Source organism: Ursus americanus, chromosome 1, assembly GCF_024610735.1.
Source record: "Ursus americanus isolate L20-20 chromosome 1, mUrsAme1.1.p, whole genome shotgun sequence".
Taxonomy (NCBI): Eukaryota; Metazoa; Chordata; class Mammalia; order Carnivora; family Ursidae; genus Ursus; species Ursus americanus.
Genome location: NC_142127.1, coordinates 52,603,624 through 52,625,043, shown reverse-complemented (window position 1 = coordinate 52,625,043; position 21,420 = coordinate 52,603,624).

The following is a 21,420-nucleotide window of genomic DNA, read 5'->3' as shown; positions in this document are numbered from 1 at the left end:
ATAAGGGTGACGACTGCTCAATGGCAAGATAGTACTATATTATTCTTTCTAGGAGAAGAAGGGACATGCTTTGTGAAAAGAAAAAAATGTCAGCTCATATACTGCAGATCAGGATGGAAAGCAAATTTCAGATTCCAGTCTTTGCAAAGAGACTGCCATCACTTTAAAATCAGCCTGAAAATGTTAACTCTAATGACAGATCAAAGTTCCTTATTATCAGTTTCTGTTTCTTACGGGGATGACACCATGTCCCCCTGCCTAGAAGTAGGAACATATGTGGTTTACCAGTTATTTTTAGTTTTCCAGATCTCATTTTCTCACCCTTTTTAATCCTCCAAACCCTTCATTCTTCTTCAATCAAAATTTAAATGATAATTTCACTAATTCAGTTTTAATTTTGCCCAATGATCTTTGACACATGACATAGCAAATCAGTATCCAGATGAAAGGAAATGTCCTTACTTGTATTCCAAAAGCCATACTTTGGTCCCTGGCCTCCAGAAGCTCACACTAATGGTGGAGAAAGTGAATGTGCTGGGGGGGAAAAAAGTTACCACAAGCAGAACATCCATCACAGTATGATTTATAATAACCACGATTGCAAACAACCTCACTGTGGAAAAAACTTAAGAAATATGAAAATAATTATTAATAGGTCATGGCATTGCCATATGGTAAAGCATCATATAGCCCTTTAGATTAAGGTTCATGAAGAGTTTTAAAAAGCTAAGAAATTGCTTACGTTTAAATATTAAGTAAAAAATGAGGACAAAATTATATTTGCAACATGGTCACGATTACGTCAAAGAAAAAGTAAGGAAAAACAGCAAAATTTGATTGTCTTTGGGTGGTGAAGTTATGGCTGACTTTCTTTTTTTTCTATTTTTCTGTATTTTAATAATTGTTATTTTTAGAATAGTGACATCTCACAAGGCACTATTTGAGGTGTTTTATATATTTAACTCATTTAATCTCTCCAAAACCTTATGAAATAGGTATATTGTTATGCCCCATCTATAAAAAAGAGACAAACAGAGAGTTGAAGTACATTTCCCATTATCACACAGCTTTGAAGTAGTGGAATAGTGGAGTAAAGTAGTATTTCAATTTGTCTGCAGGGCTGTATTGTCTCCCTATAATAAGTCTGTATTGCTTTTTATTGAAAGCCTTAAAATAACTTAAGAAAAAAATAAATGGTCACATACAATTTGCTATAGAAATTCAAAGGAAGACGGCCATCCAGCCTGGGAATCAGGGAAGTCTTAGGCTGAATGGAGTTTAAACATGCACTACTTGGGGCGTCTGGGTGGCTCAGTTGGTTAAGCGTCCAGCTCTTGATTTTGGCTCAGGTCATGATCTCAGGGTCATATACAGAGCCCCACATTGGGCTCTGCACTCAGCGTGGAGTCTGCTTGAGATTCTCTCTCTCTCCCTTTTCCTCTGCCCCTCCCCCTCTGTGTGCTCGCTCTCTTTCTTTCAAAATAAATTAATAAAATCTTTAAAAATTAAATAAATAAATAAATATGCACTACCTAAAGGAAGGGCCTATCAGGGGATGGAACAGTAGGAGCTAAGGCAATCAAACTTGCCATTAGTGGCCTGCAAACAATGAAGATGCATTGTTTTTATACCTCGTGTTTACATTTTCAGTGTCTTAGATCACCTTCCAACTCCTGGGAGAATTTATTCTGCTCCTGCATAGAGCCTGCTTTTTTCCCAAAATCCAATGCCTTTCAGAAAATGTCAGCACGAGAGGGTACCATTCAAGCAAGTATCCCTTCTGCACTGTTCTTCACAGGAAACTCACCTCTTTCCCTAAAGAGCCCATTTCCCTTTCAGAAAACTGTAATTAGTAAAAAAAAAATTTTTCTTTATAGTTGGACTTAAGTTTAACTCTCTATAACTCTTCCCCATTGGTCTGGTTGCCCCCAGAAAGTATTCAAAGTAACACTAAATGCACCTCAGTTCCAGGGTGCTCTATTATTGGACTCGTCCTGATTTTTTCTTCTCTGAGACAAAAATCTGCAGTTCATTCAGCAATTTTCCATGTGACTTGGTGCTCAGACTTTTCCCATCATACCCATTCTTTTCAGAGATCACTGCAGTTGGTGAATGGTCCTGTTAAAATAGTTGCCCAGAACTGAGCAATGCTCTCCAGTGACAGAACGGTGAAATGATTACCTGCTGTGACCTGGGCTCCACCTATGAATGTGAGCCAATTCAGGAGCCTCTTCAACACCTTGCCCCGTATGAGATGTCATCAACCAAAATCCCTGGACTTTGTCATATAAATCTGTGTGAAAATAACTATTCCCAAGTCTGTACTAATACAGTTAATTTTTTCTAACCTAAATATAGATATTAATATGCTGGTCAACAAACTAGAATATGGTCCTGATATTCGGTTTAAAAAATCCAATAATGGAATTTTAGTTTTACTTTTCAGAATAGAACCAACACCAAATCATTTGGCTTGGATCTTGAGGAAAAGGCAGGGAGGCTGGGTCATGATGTGGCAGATAGAGAGGTCATGTGTTGAGGTGGGAGAAGTGTATTCTGGAGCTATATGGGAAGGTTCGAGCAAATCTGCCTTTCCCTAGTAGGCTAGAGGAAAGACATACACTTCAATCAAGAGCCTCCTGAGCCCGCAGAGATCACTAGACTATCTCACATTTGGTGAGAGGCAACATCCGTCCCAATGTTGTGTGCGAGTCGTGGACACATGCATATCCATGATGACAGAGCCACTGATTCAAGGCAAAAGTTAGGGAAAGATTATAACAACGTAATGACTTTTCATAAAGTTAGATGTATTCAATTTAAAGGATTATTCTTCATTCTGAGATTCTGTCCTTCTGATATGTTTGGTATTAAGCGTTCTTTTTTTGTGAAATAAATGGTTGAAACTTTTTTTTACAAATGTAATTATTTAGCAAATGACAGGAAGGTAGAGCAGAGAAATAGAAAGAAATTGAAATCTTCCTGACATCAATGACTAGCTTTTAAGATCAGCTCTTGTCTGAACACCACCCTGTAACCATGCATAATCGTTTTGTAAGCCAATAACTTTCCTTATTGTTTAAACCAATCCAAGTTGTATCGTTGCTGTAACCTGGTACAAGACACAGGGAAAGGAAATTCGATTATTGGTTAAATTACTGAATGATCTTGGCCAAGTTCTCCATGTGGTCTTTGAACACAGGCACAGTTCCATGGCTTGTCTGGTTGGCTAGTTACTTCCTTCTGCCTTCTTTTCTGTGCCATCCTCCATCCCTGGAGTTCCAGCAGAACTTCCTTGATATGTAACAAACATCAGGTCTCCTATTACTTGAATAGTTTAGCCAAGGTTGAAGTTCCAAGCACTGATCCAGAGTCATTTCTGTTTTACCTTACCTGCCATCACCGTGATTCTCCTCTAACCACGGGCTTGGAGGCCGTGGGCCTCTCACACGATGTAGCAGAGACTGGCTGAACATAGCTATGTTCTTCTCCTTTCAGGGCACACGGAGAAACTGTATTGCCTTGTTCCCCTTTAGTTAGGGGTAGGCGTATAGTCGAGGTCTCCTAGAACATGGCTAGAAGCCTAAGGCCTTCAAGAAGTAGGTGTGTGTCCTCCACCCTCTTGGTCTCCTTCCACTGGCTGGATGCAGAAGACAGGCCGCAGGGGATAACCGAGCCACAAGGTGAAGGAGGCTGGGTCCTTCCATCAGCTCATGGAAGAGAGCCATCTACCAACATGAACCATGTGCCTTGGTTTGTTGTCTGGGTGAGAAATAAACGGTTGTATCTGAGCCATCATATGTTTGGGTTCTTACTGTTACGGCAGCCAACAACATCCTAACTGGTAAACCTGACGTGCTCAGTATCTGTCTCTGTCCACAGGCTTAGTGTAAGCTGTTTCTCTCTCGGTTCTGTGTTTCCTTGCAGAAGCAGTCTCTTTTATGGCCTGAGCCTCCAGTGTTTCTCCTCTTCTCTTCAGCTGTGGGCTAACACTTTCAAAGCAGCCACCTCAATTCGATCTGCCCACCTCGCATAGGAACTTGCCCAGAGGAAGTCCCCAACTAATGCGTCCTCTCCCTGCTCCGTGGGGCAGAGCTGAACCTCAGAAATCTGCCGGCAGACTTCCTGAGGCTCTCTCTTTACTTCTGTGTGCTCTTTCGCAAAAGCAAATGAGGTTAAACATCAGGCAGGGCTAGAAGAATGAAAAGCACCAGGGCAGTGGCTTACAGAAGCCCGTTCACGGTCCTGGACTGAGCTGTCTGCATCAGCATCGCCTGTGAGGGATTTTGTGAGACAGAGATTCACGGCCTCACGCTCGGAAATTTTGATTTGCTGTTTCTGAAATGGGTGACTAGGATCTGTATTTTGAATGTATCTTCGTGACCGTGACGCATCAGCACCGTGCTGGACGATGGCACATCAGGGTGAGCAGCAGTGGGGCAAATACTGAATAGCGAAGCGTCCCGTGGTGGTTAGGGAGAGCACAGTGGGGAAGAGCTTGCTATCTGAAGTCACTGGGGTTTGAATCCAGGCTCTACCACTAACAAGTTACGTGACTGATAAACTTCCTTAAGTCTTGGAACAGCCCCGAGTTGTTAATGGGTTTCATAATGCCACAATAATAAAACTGACATGAAATAATGACTATAAAGTCTCTGGCATAAAGAGCCAAATAAATAGTAGGTATATAGGGGCGGGTGGCTGTGTGTGTGTGAGAGAGAGGGATACAAGTCCGGCCGCAGAGAGGTGACGGGGGTGGCAGCCATACCCAGGAGGAAGAGCATCTGGAAGAACGCTCGTGTTGAGTATCTTCTCCCTCTCATGGATCTCCTGACCATGAACTATTTGGGGGACTGGTTTTGTGCCACTGCCACTACTAGAAACAGCCAGCAGAGAGAGCTGTTTTGCCCCGTCTGAGATTTTGAATCTAACAAGAGTTTGGGTTTTTCCCCCCTCTCTCCTTCTTTAAAGGAAAAGTTAGTGGAGCCCGGCCCCCCGCTCCCCTAAAGCTTCCTAGCGCAGGCGAGGCATAGGGCGGTCTCAGCCTCCCCTGAGTACCAAGTCGGCCCCATGAAGGGCAGTTGGCCTCCTGCCCTCTGCTCTTGCCAGGGTGGGGTCCTGCGGCTTCCCTGCTTCTGGAGAAAGCTCTTCCCAGCACTGGGGGCCTCAGACTCTTCTCCCTCCGGCCCATCCATTCCCACGCCCGGTGCCAGGCCCTGCTTGGCGGCAGGAGAATCCTGGGCGCTCCACTTAACCTCGGAGGCTTGACTTCTCACGCGCACAGCGTCAGTTCCTGCACAGGCCTCACGGGACGAACAACGAGATGCTACACGTGAAAGTGCTCACAGGGGGCAAGCGGCGCGCGAGGGTCCCGCATTAATGTCGACATCTAGCAGGGAGCCTCACGTCCCGGCCGGCGTCTCACAAGTACCCCGCTTCTCTGCCAGCCTCCGCCCCTGAGGAGAGCCGAAGCGTGCAGCTCCATCTGACTCGCTCACCCAGTGCGAGCGCAGCGTGCTTGCGGGCACACCCGCGGGCCCCGCAGCCCGGGAGCCCTCTCCACCCACAGGCACCTGGGGGAGCCGGCTTTCGTACAGGAAGATTCACACTTCGAGAAAGGGACCCGTCGGGTTAGGAAAGTGATCCCCGAAGACCCTACCAGGAGTTTCCCAAAGAGCTTTGAGGTTAAAGAGAAAAGGTCACTTTGGCTCTGGGCCAGAGAAAAGAGCCATGAACCGCAAGGCAGGAGCTGCGCGCTGGGGCGGGGCGGGGAGGAAAGAACGGCAGAGGTCGCTGGGCGTCTGTTTCCTTGCCTGGACAATGCAGGTGATACAGAAAACCTGCCCTTCTCACTACTTCGCAGGGGTTTTAGGAGGGTGATACCAGATTATTACAATAACAAAAATAACGTTTAGCACTTACTATATGTCAGACACTGTTCTCAGTGTTTTATACTTCAGTCCTCAGAAAAACTCCAAGTGAGAGGAACTATTATCTCCATCTTACAGATAAGGGAACAACAGCCTTGAAAGTGCTTCTCAGTGACTGTTGTGGTAAATATACAGTATTTGTGTGACAGCCTCCATCGCACCGGGGGTGCTCTCCCAAGACCAGGCAGCAGAATCGGGAAGCCCCCCTGTGCTGGGCCAGCCCCCAGACGCTAGGCTTGATGATTTCAGACACGAAGCGCGGATTTGTGACATTGGGAATTCTCAGACATTATCATGAGGGCAAATCGGGTTTGATTCATTATATGTCAGGCGCTGTGCTAAGCACTAAACAGGCATTGTTGGGTTTTTTAACAGTCTTGTGAGGTTAGTGCTATTGGTATTGCCATTCTGCGTTTAATGCTTGAAAAGCATAAGACCCTAGAGCAGTGGTCAGCAAGCAATAGACTACGTGCCAGGCCCCTGTTTTCATAACTAAAGTTTTGGAACCAAACTGCCTGCATTTCAGTTCTGGCTCCGCCTCTTATCAGCTGTGCAACCTTGAACAAGTTCTTTCACTTCTTTGGTCTCTGGCTTCCTCATCTATAAACCGGGAATAATAATAGAATCCACAGCATAGGACTGCTGCGAGGCTGGCATTAATACGCTGGTTTGCAAAGTATGGCCTCACGTCGTACAACAGCATGTCATCTGGGAACTAGACATGCAAATTCTGCTTCAGCCCATTCTTACTAAATCAGAAACTCGGGGGGCCAGGCCCCGCAATCTGTGCTTTAACAAGCTCCCGGGTGATTCTGATCCCCGCCGAAGTCTGAGAACCACTGACATTGTATTGAAAGTGGTTCCCCCGTAAGTGCTAAGGTTTGCCGTTATGATTTACTTCAGACTGGTATTTAATCAACCTCTATGTGTTTTGTGGGTTTGTCTTGAAATCAGCCTTAAATTCATAAGCTCTTAGTAGGAGGAATAACATTTGACTTTTGTATCCACCTAGTGCCAAGCACACTTTAGATGCTTATTCAACATTATTTGATTGGTTGAACAATTTCTAAAAATGGGGTTGTTTTCCTGGGATCTGTGAAGCAGAAGTGGCCTGGAGTACGTGGGTGGGACTCAGCAAATCTTTGTGTCCCCTGACATTACGTGCAAATGTTTGCATGGATGGGTCTGCATTTTTCTGTGTAGATGCCCCAATATTTTCAGCACATTCTCAAAGATTCCCCAGCATTTTAAATAGCACTGCTCCAAAACACAAGCAGCCACAGGCTAAGGAAAAGGACTCTATGTGCCGTCGTACTGGAACGGGGAGCCCTAGAGTGATCCTTACCCTTTCCATGGAGCACGGGAGGAGCCTGAATGCAAAGATGGCCTCCTCTGTTCTTTTTCTATTTCCCCTTCTCTGCCCCTGCCCCAGCCACATCTGCCCTCCTCCTCCTGGATTCTCTTTCTCCCTGGAATACTGCTTCTCTTCTTGCAGCTGCTAAAGAAAGTGGGTAGACCACTCTGCATCACATCATGGAGATGGCTGTTTAATTTGAGATGAGTGTTACGTTACTCATTGCTCAGGGCCCCCTTTGATCCACCACCATTTGCTTCTTTTCTCCCCATATAGAGCATACATTAGTGCCCCGAATGCCTCCTGGTTTTGTTGTCTTTTAGAGGCCATCAGAGATTATTTATTTGGGAAAGCAGATGGATATCTTGTTTAATGTCAAAATAATTACTATTTGGTTGGCCTGATAGTTTATTTACGCTTTCAATGTTTTTATGTTTACATCGAAAGAGCATAGCTAAAATTATATTTTATCTGTTAAAGTAAACAGGATATGACCACCTTTTTAACCTAATTTTTCTATCTGAGGAGTTGGTTTATTAAAATGGTTAGAAGATAACAGAACCAATTGGGAATGGTCACTGCAGTTGAAATGCACAGCTGCATGCTTTCTATTTGTACAAAAGCAGGAACGAAGCAGTAAACAATGCTTTAAAGAAGGGGCAGTATAACGCAGTGGTTAAGAATAGACTTTAGCTCTGGTTTCAAATCCCAGCGAATAATCCCAGAGATAGTGTGCCCACCGTTTCTCTTTTCAATGAATCACCCCAAACTAGTCCATCTACCTGGAAGAGTTTCTCCAGCCACACACCTTTATCATTTGCTTTTAGCAACTTTTATTGGTAAACTAGTTCTCTAGTTTACCAAAGAAGTACAAGGGAAGAAAGCTCTCCTGGCAGGTTGCTCCCGCTAAGGCATTTGGGAAGAGCCATAGGGAATGGGGATTGACCAGTTCAGCCTCTGGTGCGAGCTCTTCTGGTTATTTTAACTTTATTCTTGTGCATTATATTGGTTCTTTATTTTTCATATGACGGCAGCCTTCTATCACAATAAACATGTATTACTACATGCTAATTCATTAATGTAGTCAATTCAGGTTGTTTCTAGTTGCTTTTCAGTTGTTTTGCTAACTGTTTGGTAGAATACATGTGTTGGTTTAACCTCAGATCTGCTTTCTCAAATTCAAGTTATTTTCCCCAGTTTACTGTGGCTCATAGAGACTCCTCTTTCTTCAAGATGTCACTTCTCTATACCCTGGGTGGAATGAATTTAGAAATGGTTGTATTCGTATGGTAGGTTGTCAGGTTTGGGGTTTGCTCCAAGTCTGTGAAGTCTTTGGATTTCCCTCTCTGCCATGGAGAGGTAGGTAAGGTAATTAGAATCAGGACTGGAAGAGAAGGCTGCCTCAGCCCATTATATTCCCAGGAAGTAAGACACAGTGGGGCTGGCTTCTTGATTCCCTCAGAGTTCCCTAGGAGGAGCCCAGGGGCCCCACGAAACACATGCTCTGTCTTACACAAATTCTACGGCATTCTTGGCCCACATGGCAAGGGATACACATCCCTAATGTGTAAATTCCTTGCATGTATCTGGCATTAAAGATCTGACAAAACTTATGTCTTATTATTATTGCAACACCAGAGATTTCAAAAATATTTTGAATGTTGATTCATAAGACTGACTAAGCTGGGCACGATACTAGGCTACAATTTTTCAATCACTAACGAAACAGCAATTTCATTAGGGCAGAATAGAAGAGTCACAGTGGAATATAATCCTATGTGATGGAAATAAATAGATTCTTAGACCTAGAAAGGACCTTAAGAGGCCATTGAGGCCTCTTCAGATATTAAAAACCTTAGAGAACTACATCAATTGACAAAAAGGTTTAGAAGTGTAGGATATAGGGGCACCTGGGTGGCTCAGTCAGTTAAGCACCTGCCTTTGGCTCAGGTCATGATCCCATGGTGCTGGGATCGAGCCCCGCATCAGGCTCCCTGCTCGGTGAGGAGCCTGCTTCTCCCTCTCCCTCTACTTCCTTCTCCCTCTGCCTGCCGCTCCCCCTGCTTATGCACATGCTCGCTCGCTCTCTCTCTCTCTCTCTCTTTCTGTGTCAAATAAAATAAACAAAATCTTTAAAAAAAAAAGTGTAGGATGTGGCAAAATGGAAGTACACTGCTGGTAGGTGTATAAGGCAGTCCAAACATGATGGAGAACAATCTGGTGAAAATCTAGAAAACCTCATGATCCATACATTCCACTTCTAATAGATACATCTTAGGAAAACAATCTCACAGAAGTTCCCAAAGAGACATGTAAAAAGATGTTCACTGCAGATTGGTTTTAACAGCCAAATATTGGAAACAACCTAATTCACCAAGAGAGAGACAAATCATGATATGTGTGTACAATATAATACTATACCGCAGTTAAATAAACTGAGTGGTGTGTATCAATGTGTATAAATATTAGAAACAATGCTGAGTCCAAAAAGCAAGTTGCTGAAGGATGTGGGTATGGTGTATTGTCATTTGTGTGGAAGTTAAGCTCTATACAGATACATGCATACCCAAGAAAAGGGTAAAGATACAGAAGGGAAGAATAGACACTAACTTTACACAAATGCTAATTCTGAAGAGGGGAACCACATCAAAGGGGAACAAAAAGAGATTTCAACTGCATCTGTAAAAACTTATGGCTTAAAAAAAGTAGGTCAGAAGCAAATACAGTAAATGCTACTAGAATAGGCACACGGATATGCTGGGTTTGTTTGTTTTTAATTGTGTATTTGAATTTCTCTAATTCTCTGAACTTTTTGTACACATGCCCTCCTCTATGGCTCTCCTAATGCAGCCAGCAGGTCAGTTGGCCTTTCTCTTGCATTCCATTGCCACACAGACTCCTTTAGGATAGTAACGTCTATCATCCTCCAATCCTGGTGAAGCTTGGATTTCAGAAGAAATACGTTTTTCCTAGGAAGTTCTTTCTACACTCGCATCCACTTGTTTAGAAAACTGAGAGTTATTTCCAAGATAAATTAAATCATCACTGTCCAGAAAGAATTGTTCCTCTGCCAATAGATCTCATTCCTCTCACGTGTTTCCACCCTCCACATGGGTGCCCTGACACCTCTCCATCTCATTTCACTAGTGAATTTACGAAGGGCCTGTTGGTTCCTTCATCTAGATCATTAATAACTCTGTCAAGTGTTTCTATCTCTTGGTTCCATCTAAGCTTAAGGAGAGAATCCCCCCTCGGTACAGACACTAACGTTGCCAAAATATTCTGTAGGATTGTCCCCTCATTCACCCCATCTGTGCTTTCTCAAGGTTACAATGAAAACATAGAGAATACATTGCACAATGAAAATGCAACTTGTTACCCTGCTTTCTCCAACCATGCCCTCACATCTTCTCTGTAGACAACCCCAGCTTTAAGAAACTTACCTCTAATTCAAAACATCAGGTCAAGGTTAGCTAAATAGTTTTTTTAAAAACTCAAATTTTCTGTAGAAAACCTTTAAGGATGCTAAATGGAGAGAAAAGAAATAGATAAATGGGTACAATGCTGCTAAATATACAGAAATGAGGAAATTTAGTGCTTGAGATGTTTGAAAGTATCCATCCTTTTCTATTTTCCAGTGCCTCCAAGAAGAATTAATGAGAATGTTGAAAATTATAGGTGGGGGGGAATCTGGAGTATGATGAATAATCTTAAAGATAAAACCATAGGTCAGTTAAAAGAGGGTAAGGTCAAAATTTTTGACTTAAGAAAACAAACCCTATTTCTGTTCTATGCCTCCATAATTTCATAAGCATGCTCTCATTCATGATAAATTATTATTATTGTGGAGCAGATGGATGAATCTCAATCATTATACTATAATGGAAGATTAAACATTTTCTTAACTTCTATTCATCAAATTAAGTCTTTATACTCACAACAAAGGACAATGCATCAATGTTATCATTAGGGCTTTTTTAATATAACTTTAGCGTGAAGCATAATAAGACATGATTAATGTACTGACAGAAGTAAATACTAAACAACATACATTAGTCTAGATTAGAATCGCTTTTTTAGTTCTCTCATTTTGTGGCTTCTCAGTCCTCTGAATTTTGTCAAAGAGAAACAACCATCAAAATCATTCGATCCTTTTTGCTGGGTGTTCCTTTTCAGCCACATCTTTACTTGTGAAATGTTACCTACTCCCTAAAGCTGTGGGGGGCCGGACGAGAGGGTTTCTGGGGAGGGAAAGGGAGACAGTATCTGTTCAGCCCCCGATAAGACACGTTTCTCACCTGGTTGACCTTTATGTCACATTTAACGGACAGGAAGATCTGGGAGGGACGGAGAGAGCCTCTCTGCTCTACCACACCCAACGTGTGGGATTGCCCAAACTACTCCAGATCCAAAACATATCTAGTCTTTACAACATCGTGGAAGGCAGTTTCACAGTCTCCCACAAGAATGTATTTCAACACTTTGCATTTTATGAAGCACTCATTTGTAGAGATAGAGGTAAAGAACGATAGCAGTAAAATACTAGATAGTGCGATAAAGAGCACTGACCTTGGACTCATAGGACCCAAGGTCAAAACCCTAATCTACTTTTTTTTTTTTTTAAGATTTTATTTATTTATTTGACAGAGAGAGACAGCCAGCGAGAGAGGGAACACAAGCAGGGGGAGTGGGAGAGGAAGAAGCAGGCTCCTAGGGGAGAAGCCTGATGTGGGGCTCGATCCCAGAATGCTGGGATCACGCCCTGAGCCGAAGGCAGATGCTTAACGACTGCGCCACCCAGACGCCCCTAATCTTCTACTTTGTGAACCAGAGGGCCTCCCACATGTTGTTTGTCCATTTTTTTTTCTTTTGCTGATAACATTTATTGCCTTCTCTAACCAGATGCACATTAAACATCTTACATCTAACACCTCAGTTTACTCATTAAGAAATTCCCCACTATATAGGTCTTATTATCCCCTCTTATACCTAGTGTTATTATCCATGTTAATTTATAAAGAATTGGAATGCAATAAAATATCAGTAATTAAATATTTGATAACACAATAAACAGCATCAGCTGTCAATTACTGTATTGTCAGCACACTGTTTATTCAGCATGGTGATCCCCAGTTGGGATATGTGCTATAATTTTTAATATGAAAATAAATTTCCATAGGAAATTTTCCCATCAACCCCACAACATTTTGGAGGTAGTTTTTCCAATCAATAAGGCATAACAAAGCAGGGTGCTAAGTTTGAGGGAGCAAAACAATACTCCAAAGATGCTGTACAAAGTAGAATACCAGCAAGACCAAGTAATAACCCTGTGTTTACTTCTACCTTCCAGAGAGAACCTTGTCCCACACAACAAGGCATCTCTCAGCCCTTCAAGAACTGATGTAAGAGAGTTAGCGGGATGTTGTCGTTCAAGTACATGCAATATTGGAATCCTAATTCCAACCTCTGACACTCAAATAACCCTGATATACATGAATCTCTTTTTGATAATGATCCAGAAGCCGTGTTGGATCTTGGGGCACCCTGAGTCCTCATTTCCCACATTAATTATCACTGAACAGAACTGTGACTTCAGAAACTATATAAACAGAGGCAGAATTTTTTTTTCTTAAGGATTTATTTACTTTTAGAGATCGAGTGAGTGGGGGGAAGGCAGAGGGAGAGAATCTTCAAGCAGATTCCCCTCTGAGTGTGGAGCCCGAGGCGGGGCTCTATCTCACCATCTGTGAGATCATGACCCCAGCCGAAACCAGGAGTCAGCCACTTAAAAGACTGAAACACCCAGGCACCCTGCCTTTTACCTTTCTACTTAGAAGAGATCAAAAATTTTGCTCACAGATAAGCAGCTATTGTGAAAAAACAGCCAGATTCTGGGAGAAAGCAGGAGAGGAAACAGGGCCAGCAGAGGTGGGGATCATCGCACACAACACATAGTATAGTGGGGAGGCCAGCGGGCAAACTTGCTGTCAAAGAAGTATGGAAATTGTTAACTGAAAGAATCTGGTTACAAAACAATATATAATATAATCTCTTTCTGTTAAAAGCACACACATATATACACACGTACATGTGTTGATCTGGAAGTACACCTGATTAAGGTGGAAACCAGGGTAACCCCAGGGTAGTGAGAACATGCTTCCATTTTCTTATTTTTATCTGTATTTTCTAATTTTCTCCAATGCACAAGCACTGATTTTATAATTAAAGATTATGCTGAAGTGATTATTTACTTGAAATGGATTACTTTCGCTACACATTTCATAGTCTTAGTTCACCACTTTCCCTTCTGTCCTTCCAGCACGGTCTCAACCACAGAGTAAAACTAGCATTTTCCCTTCAATTTGGCTGTTGAAAGGGATCCCTGCTGAAGACTGTGCTGGGGGGCTGCGATTGTTCTGTCTCTTCCCTGGGCCCCCAACACACACAGACAAACACTCACTTCTAACTCAGACCTGAGATTGATTTTAAGTTTCACTCTTTATGAGCTCCATGGCCCAGACAAATGAATGAACTTCTCTTTGCCTGATATTCTTCAACTGTGAAACATGGCTGATAATACTTAAGGTGGGTTACATGAATTAAGTAAGAAAATACGTGTGAAACATGGCCTCCAATACTATAGTGTTTATGTAATTTCATTTTTAGCAGACACTTCTCTGCTATATTATTTAAGTACTTTAATGTGGCACTTAAGTGAGGAAATTTTTGCCCATGGCTGCTGACAGGCTGAACTGCGAGTCTCCAGGAGCTGAAGCCTAAATATGATTTTTCACCAACAAAAACCACTGAAGCAGTTAGAGAAAAGGAAACTGCAGTTATCCACTTTCTTATTGTCAGGAAACAGAAAATTGTTTCCTGATAATCTGACAAGACTAGAGATAGGGAAGGAGATGAGAATAAAATGCCATTATCTCAGTTTACAAGTGGGGAGAAAAACACAGAAAGGTCCTGGCGTTACCCTCACATATTAGAGATGCTAGAAGAGATGACTGGAGAACTCATCCTAATCTGATGTCAGGAATCTGCTGTCATAAGCTGCCCCAGAGCTTTTCTGTGCCTCCAAAAGTGTTCACCGTATCTGTGATAGACTTGCCAAGTATGTGGCTTGCGTAGAGAAAGTGAGAGAGAAGTCACTTTTTCAGCTACTGGCCAAATGAAAGACTGGGGAAGAGAAATGAGTCCAAATGGATTTTTTTGTGAAATACTCTACCATATGCAATGTAAATAATATCTTCAGTCTCTCCTATGAAACCTTCAGTAAAATTTTCACAGGATGCTTTGGTGAAAATGGATCCTTTATGATGAATTTAAGGAAATGCTGATTCCTGCCTTGAGGGGTCATGGGGTCATTATGGAGACCTCCCCTGGGGACAGCCAGCATATTGCTCATTCTGCTGTGGGTGAGTTTGAGGCCCTGCTTAGGGCCTCAGTCAGACCCACCTTGGCAAATCCACACTGGTAGTGATGTGATGGGAACACTTTCGTCACGTGACTTTCATCATTGAGTCAAGTCAGCGGGTAACCTGTTCAGCGATGCTACATAGTAACTGTCAAACTTCGCCACACGTCCAGTGCAGCACGCCCCCAGACCACACCCTGTGAACCTGAGACCTCCGGATTCCTTCTTGCCCTTGTGCAACTGATCCGTCATTACCTCTAGAACATACCATTCCTGAGAGACTCTGTGAGCATTTTATTAAACAGTAGTGCCTAATCATTTGGAAATTAATTCTCCCATTGCCTTTTTTTTTTTTTAATTTCAAGACTAAATATCACTTACTGCTACAAACAATGCTTCTTGGGTTTCAACAGACTTCCATCTCTTTTCTTGTTAATTCTAAGAGTTCACATCATTCTTCAGAACCTAATTAAATTCCATAAATGGACTGAGCTAGCATGAGGATCAGGATTTGGTGCAAGAAACAGAAACTGTTCCAGGTTTTTCAAAGAGATGTAATATAGGGAATTGGGTTGTTTCAAAAACTGGAAAGGTTCAAGGGGTAAAATTCAGGGGGCCTCCACTAGACTGAGTCACAAGTTCCTGACACCATCAACATGATACAAAGGTGTTTCAGCTACTGGGGCTGCAACGCTACCCAAGTCCTCACTCCCAGGAAATGAGCATCCCCACAGCAGAACATGGAGTCTAACCACAGCCTGCACTTGGCACTGGTAGAACTTTCGTCCTCCACTACAGGGAGATAGCTGCCACCTAATGTCTGCCTTCCAAATTGCATGTAAGTCCACTTTGAAGGCTGAACATAATTCACATGCCGAATCCTAGGTGAAATGCAACCTAAGATATAGCTTTTAGCTTTCCAGCTTCTTCAAATAGGAGGATAGCTAGTGTAGAACATGGCTTTGAATAAGATACAATCCAACAAACTGCTGTGTTTTTCACTCAGTAAGAGATTTAATATAGGGAATTAGATTCTTTCAAACAGTAGAACATAAAGTATATTTCATTGCACCAAATATGAAATATTAATAATTATCGAAGCTAGGTTATGAGTAGATGGGGAGTTATTCTATTCTGTACTTCCACATGTGTTTGGAGGTTGTTTTTTCTCCTTTGTAAATGTCTCCTGGTGATTCCCCATTTGCCCCCAATTCAAATCCATTCTCTTCCCTTCTCCACCCAGTTCTCTGCTTCAGAAACCTGGCTTTTCTGGATGATATCACTTGAGTTCCCTTGCTAGTTCCGGCTGGATTTGACCAATTTGAGTTTCCGGCAAGAGGTCAGAGGGTATAAGAAGAGGGAGCCCAGGTATTTCTTCTTCTCTCCCTCCTTCCTCTGAGTCACTTAGTTGACGTTGGCTGTGCCCTCTACTATAATAACGCTTGCCCAGTCGTCCCTCTGTTGAGGCTCTGATATTTAGTGGTCTCTTATAACACGGTGTCCTCTCTGTGATAATAGGGGACAATGGCTTCCTGCTGTTGCTGGTGTCTGGGGCCTCAGCATCCTCTGTTGTTTCCCTTATCCCTATCCGCATAGTCGGAAGTTGTCCTTTCATTAAAAGCCATTTGAACCATCGAACTGAAGCTTTTCTGCCCCTCCAGCTCCCCTTAAGACTCTCCTCTCATCTCAGATACAGCTCACCATACCCACAGGGCCTCTACATCCTCCTGCTCTTAACTTTTCCCTCCCCTGTCAATACCCACACTACCAAGCCTTTGTGCCTTCTGCTTAGGATCTTGCATTATGCAAAATAATGTATAAATTAATTGATAGCATAACATTTTTTCCAAGATAACCTTTCTCAATTTTAAGAGACAGCATATGGTATAACGCAGAAATATCAATATTATGATAAACATTTCAGGCAAAAGTTGGGAACATACTTGGAGGAGATCGGTCTATAGAGTCTGGAACCTATAAAGAGCCATGTCTATTTGTCCAGAGCCTGGTCCTAAATAAGTGATAAAATTTGATTTGGTATTAGAAAAACCGAGAGCAACCCCCTTAATGACAGATATTTTTTTCTTGTCCTCAGTTCTTTCTCCAGCACCTGCCACAGGATCTGACACCTGATAAAAAATTGCATGCATGTTTAAGTGAAGGAATCAATGAGTAACCATGCAGGAGGCTGCTTGATTCTTTGTCTCTCAGCCTCCTCGACACCCCCACACTTGGGATTTTCTGGGGCACCATTTTTTCATTGCCCATCAACACAAAACCCACATTTGGCCCTTGGAATTCTCATGGTGCTCTTGGATGAGTTTCTTCCCCATCTGGGTCTCAGCGCTCTCATTGGCAGAAAGGCCAGGGTCAGAGACCATCCACATTAATGACTAAAACAATATTAAAAATGCTTTTACCACATTTTTTATTTGGTGGGTGCTCTTGCTTTGTTTGATTTTATCAGGTTGATTGCTTTGGTAAACTGTGTGTTTCTTTTTTGGCATGAATATGGCATTTTGAGAAAGCATACGTTCCTAAGATAGTGTCTCACTTGTGTTGACATTAACCAATTTATAGGAACTGCCTGAGGCACCCTGCCCATGCACAAGTTTATCTTTCAGAAAAGTTTACCCAAAATGTGCATAAAAGTACACAAGGGAAGGCCAGCCTAAATTAGAAGCCATTTTTTTAAAGTGAGGAACAAAATGCCTCCCTGACAAAATACCCTAACCAGCATCATGGACCAGAATAGCAATTCTCAAAAACTGAGAGGCAGGGTACATTCCATAACCATAAACAACTGCCAAGATGGAGCAAAAATCTAAAACCTGAGCTTTTAGAGTAAATTGCAGTTTCTGAAAAGATAAACCAGATTTAGGAAACTATTAAAATCTAGATTAGAATATTTCCCTTCTGCCATCAACTTTGTCAGAAGTAATGAAAATCCTCAAACATCTTTAACTAGCAGTAAACAATCTATTCTCAAATAGTAGAAATATTGACATGCAAACCAGTGTTATTAAAGACTGGGTTAATGCTATTAAAGACGGTCTTGGCTCAAAAAATGTAAGCATAGTAAAACTGAAAGAATGAAGTCTATATCCCCATAATAACTTTCTTTCTAAACCAGAAATAATTTGTGACTCCAAGCTCATCTAATGTATTGCATTTGAATAGCTGCGGCTTCTTCTAAACTTTGTAAATAATGCCCATTAAGTTGGGCAACAAACATAATATTAACCTCGGCCAAACTGAGGTCTTACCTTCCGAATTGAAATATTTACCTCAGAAGTTATTGCTGAGTTGTGGCAAAATTAACTTGAGAATTGGAATGTAAGTCAAAGGTAAAATACCATTCTTTTAGTAAGAGTTGTGAGAATTCCTTTTGAGGAGGGAGCCCTCTTGGTTGGGAAAGTTTCTACTTTGAGTAGGAGGCAGAAACAGCAATCCTTACCAACTCTGCTATGGTCTCCCTGTATTTCCTAGCCCCTTAAAGTTGGAGACCACATGGGTCATCTTCTGGCCAATGGGCTTTGGAGGTGACATCATGTGTTGATTTGAAGTAGAAACATACAGGAGTGTGTACAAGGTGAAATGGTATAGTCTCTGTCAGCCTGAGTCCCTGAGTGGCTCTGTGAAGTAGACCTCCCTGATGACCTATATTGGACATTGACGAAAAATGGGGAAAAAAAGCTTTTGTTGTGGAAGCCCGTAAGATTTTAGAGTTAATATGTCACCTATCCTGACTAATACAGATCAGAAGACCAAAACTCAAAAAACTTAAGTGTTCACAGAACGGATCTGCATGAAAAATTTCCTTGTTTAAGAAAGGAAAAGAGAGTGATACAGGCAGGAAATGAAGAAAGGATGTGAATTATACAAGGAAATAACCACCCTGTAACTTCCAAATCTTAAGTAAATGCTACAGAAACTCACAAAATACTTGTCGTGAATGGATTATCAGTAAAGCAACTCATCTTTTCTCCAGAATGATGCAACAATAGAACAGAGGCAAGGTACTTAAGAAGCAGGATCACATCACTGGGCAGACTTATGTAATTTTCATCCCATGAAATAGCGGGATTGAGGTCCTCCTGTGTCACACTCAAGGGTCAAGGAAGCTTAAGCTTTCTTGCTTTGTTTGGACTATTGGACTACTTCCTATAGTCATAGGAAAAGGTTTTTTACTTTTACTAGATTCAGTACAATCCAGGCAGTCTAGTTATATGATTGCAGAATCTCAGAACCTCAAGGTTGGAAAGAACATTCAAGGCCTGCTACTCTCACCCTTCCTATTCTCTCTTTCTAGGATAATCCCACCAGGTGGCTTCGGACCTCTGCTTGGACATCTCCAGTGGTAAAAAATTCACTCTCTTCTAAAGCAGCGCATTCCATCTCTGCATTGCTTTGACAGTCTCTAATTCTCCCTTACATTGGATGAGCTAATGTCTCCCTCCCTATAACTTTTACTCAGTGGCCCAAGTTCTACGTCTTGAGGCAAACAAAATAAGTATGATGCCTCTTTCATAAAATAGGTCTTCAAATGTTTGAAGGCAACAACAATCATGTCCTCCTCCCTCTGGAAGTTATTTTTGGAAAAACGTTACCCATATTTCCATCACCAAGCCTGGATGAGGTCTGTCCCTTTTCTTCTACTAATTACTCTGCCCTTCAGAAATGGGTTAGATGGCAGGACGGGGGAATAAAAGGGAATACAGATCATGTTAATATCATGTTAATATCAACTGAAGACCTAATTAAGCAGGATTTCTTGTCTGTTCATTACCTCCTCATGAATCTCACCTCGAGAGACCCATTAAATGGGTGAGAACCAGAGTTGCCTTTTGAGTAAATCAAGTAAGAGCTGCCCTCGTGGTATAATTTGAGATTATGTCAGAGCCCTCCACCTCAAAATCCCAAACTCAACACAAAGCATTCGGCCATTATTTCTTCTTTGGGTAACTGGGGTTTCCCTGATTCATCACCACAATAACAATTATGAAATATTTCTCCCCCTGTAGCCCATTCACCAAGATAAGACCACCCATTCTCATTTGCTAAGGGCACTCCAAAGAGTCAAAGTCAAAATGGATATGGCTCATGCTATACATTTGGATGATGCTGAAATGAAGAAACATTTCTCCTCCATACCTTTCTGACCTTGTTTATAACATGAGTCCCCAGTATAGAGGGCTCCACGTGTCTTACTGAGTTTTCAAATGACTCTTTCAGATTTTACTTTTAGTCCCCAGTTTCCATCACTCTGACAGAGCTGGATGATCCTAAGACTTCTTGCTAACCCTTCCCCTCAGATCTCTATGCATGTCTTCCTCCGAATTTGGGCTCCTCCTTCTCATGCAAATGAACCCTTAAAGATTAACTCATCAGGTCCTTTAGAGATGCCCACACAAATCTGAACTCTAAGGTAAAAGTAGCTTAGGTTCAAGTTGAGAGTCAGGGCTGCATATTTCTGGTTTTTAAAGGTTTTAATTTGAAAAAGATGAAATGCATATATCACAATAAGGCAAAAGGAGTCACGATAGGTTTGTTTTGCTGACAAAGCACTCATTCTACATAGCCCAAGGGTAAATGCCAATACACCTTTAAAATGGAGTCAGGGGATTAGAAATCAATTTGAACATCCCTGACATAAAGCTTCTATCTCATATCCTGGCTCTTACGAGCTGAGTGACCAGGAGCAAGTTACTTTATCTCTTTGAGCCTTCATTTTCCTCATTCTAAAGTGGAGACAGTATCAATCCCATTCCCATTCGCTCCAGCCCCCTCACTTAAGAATTACATGAGATAATATTTGTAACTAGTACTGTGCCTGGTACAAAATAAGGAATCCATGAATGTTAGCTCTTCTCCTTACCCTCCCCACCCCACACACACACACTCAGCTTCTTTCCTTTTCCTTATTCAAGAAATATAGAGATGTAGCCTAAGAGGCTGGACCTACAACTTCAGATGCAACAGAGGAAGTAAGTAGTCAGTCTCACCCAGAAACAACAACAGGATGGAGCAGGAATGAGATGACAGCAGAGAGTGTCAGCACCAGGATGAAAGGTAAGGGTACCAGGCTCCAAAAGGAGTGACTGCAGCCACAAACCATAGGTCAGTGCTCACAAGTGCTTGGGGGAAGGAGAGGTGTTCACAATTTTTTTTTCCGCCCAGATGGAAAGAAACACTAATTAAACTTTTTCCCCAAAAAACTAAGTTTTTATCTGTGCTTATAGTATATTTACTTGCCTTTTTATTTAAAGAAAGCCAGCATCTTTTACAAAATGTTAGCAAAATAATAAGAATATTCAATAGTGGGAGAAACATGTAGCATCTTGACACGGCATCATACAAAACAACGCAGGCTTAAATCAGAAGCACTTTATCTAAGTGTATGTAGAAGCCAGCAAATAATTATCCGCTATGGATAGGAGAGGAAAAAGTTTAATGCCATACCTCCCTTACTTGCCATTTTCCCCAGTGCACCTTGAAAAAAAAGCCTTCTTTTTTTTTTTTTTTTTTTTTTAAATAAATCAAGCCAGAAGCTTCCCCCACCCACCCTGCTCCCAAGTCTCTTGCTAGGCAACAGTGAGGCATTAACTCAGAGGGGAGGCTGCCACCTACTGGGCCACCGCGAACATCCCTCAACATTTTCTGTGGGCTCCTCAAGTTCTCCTGGCTCAAAATCCTGCCTTGGCCTGAAGCTGCTT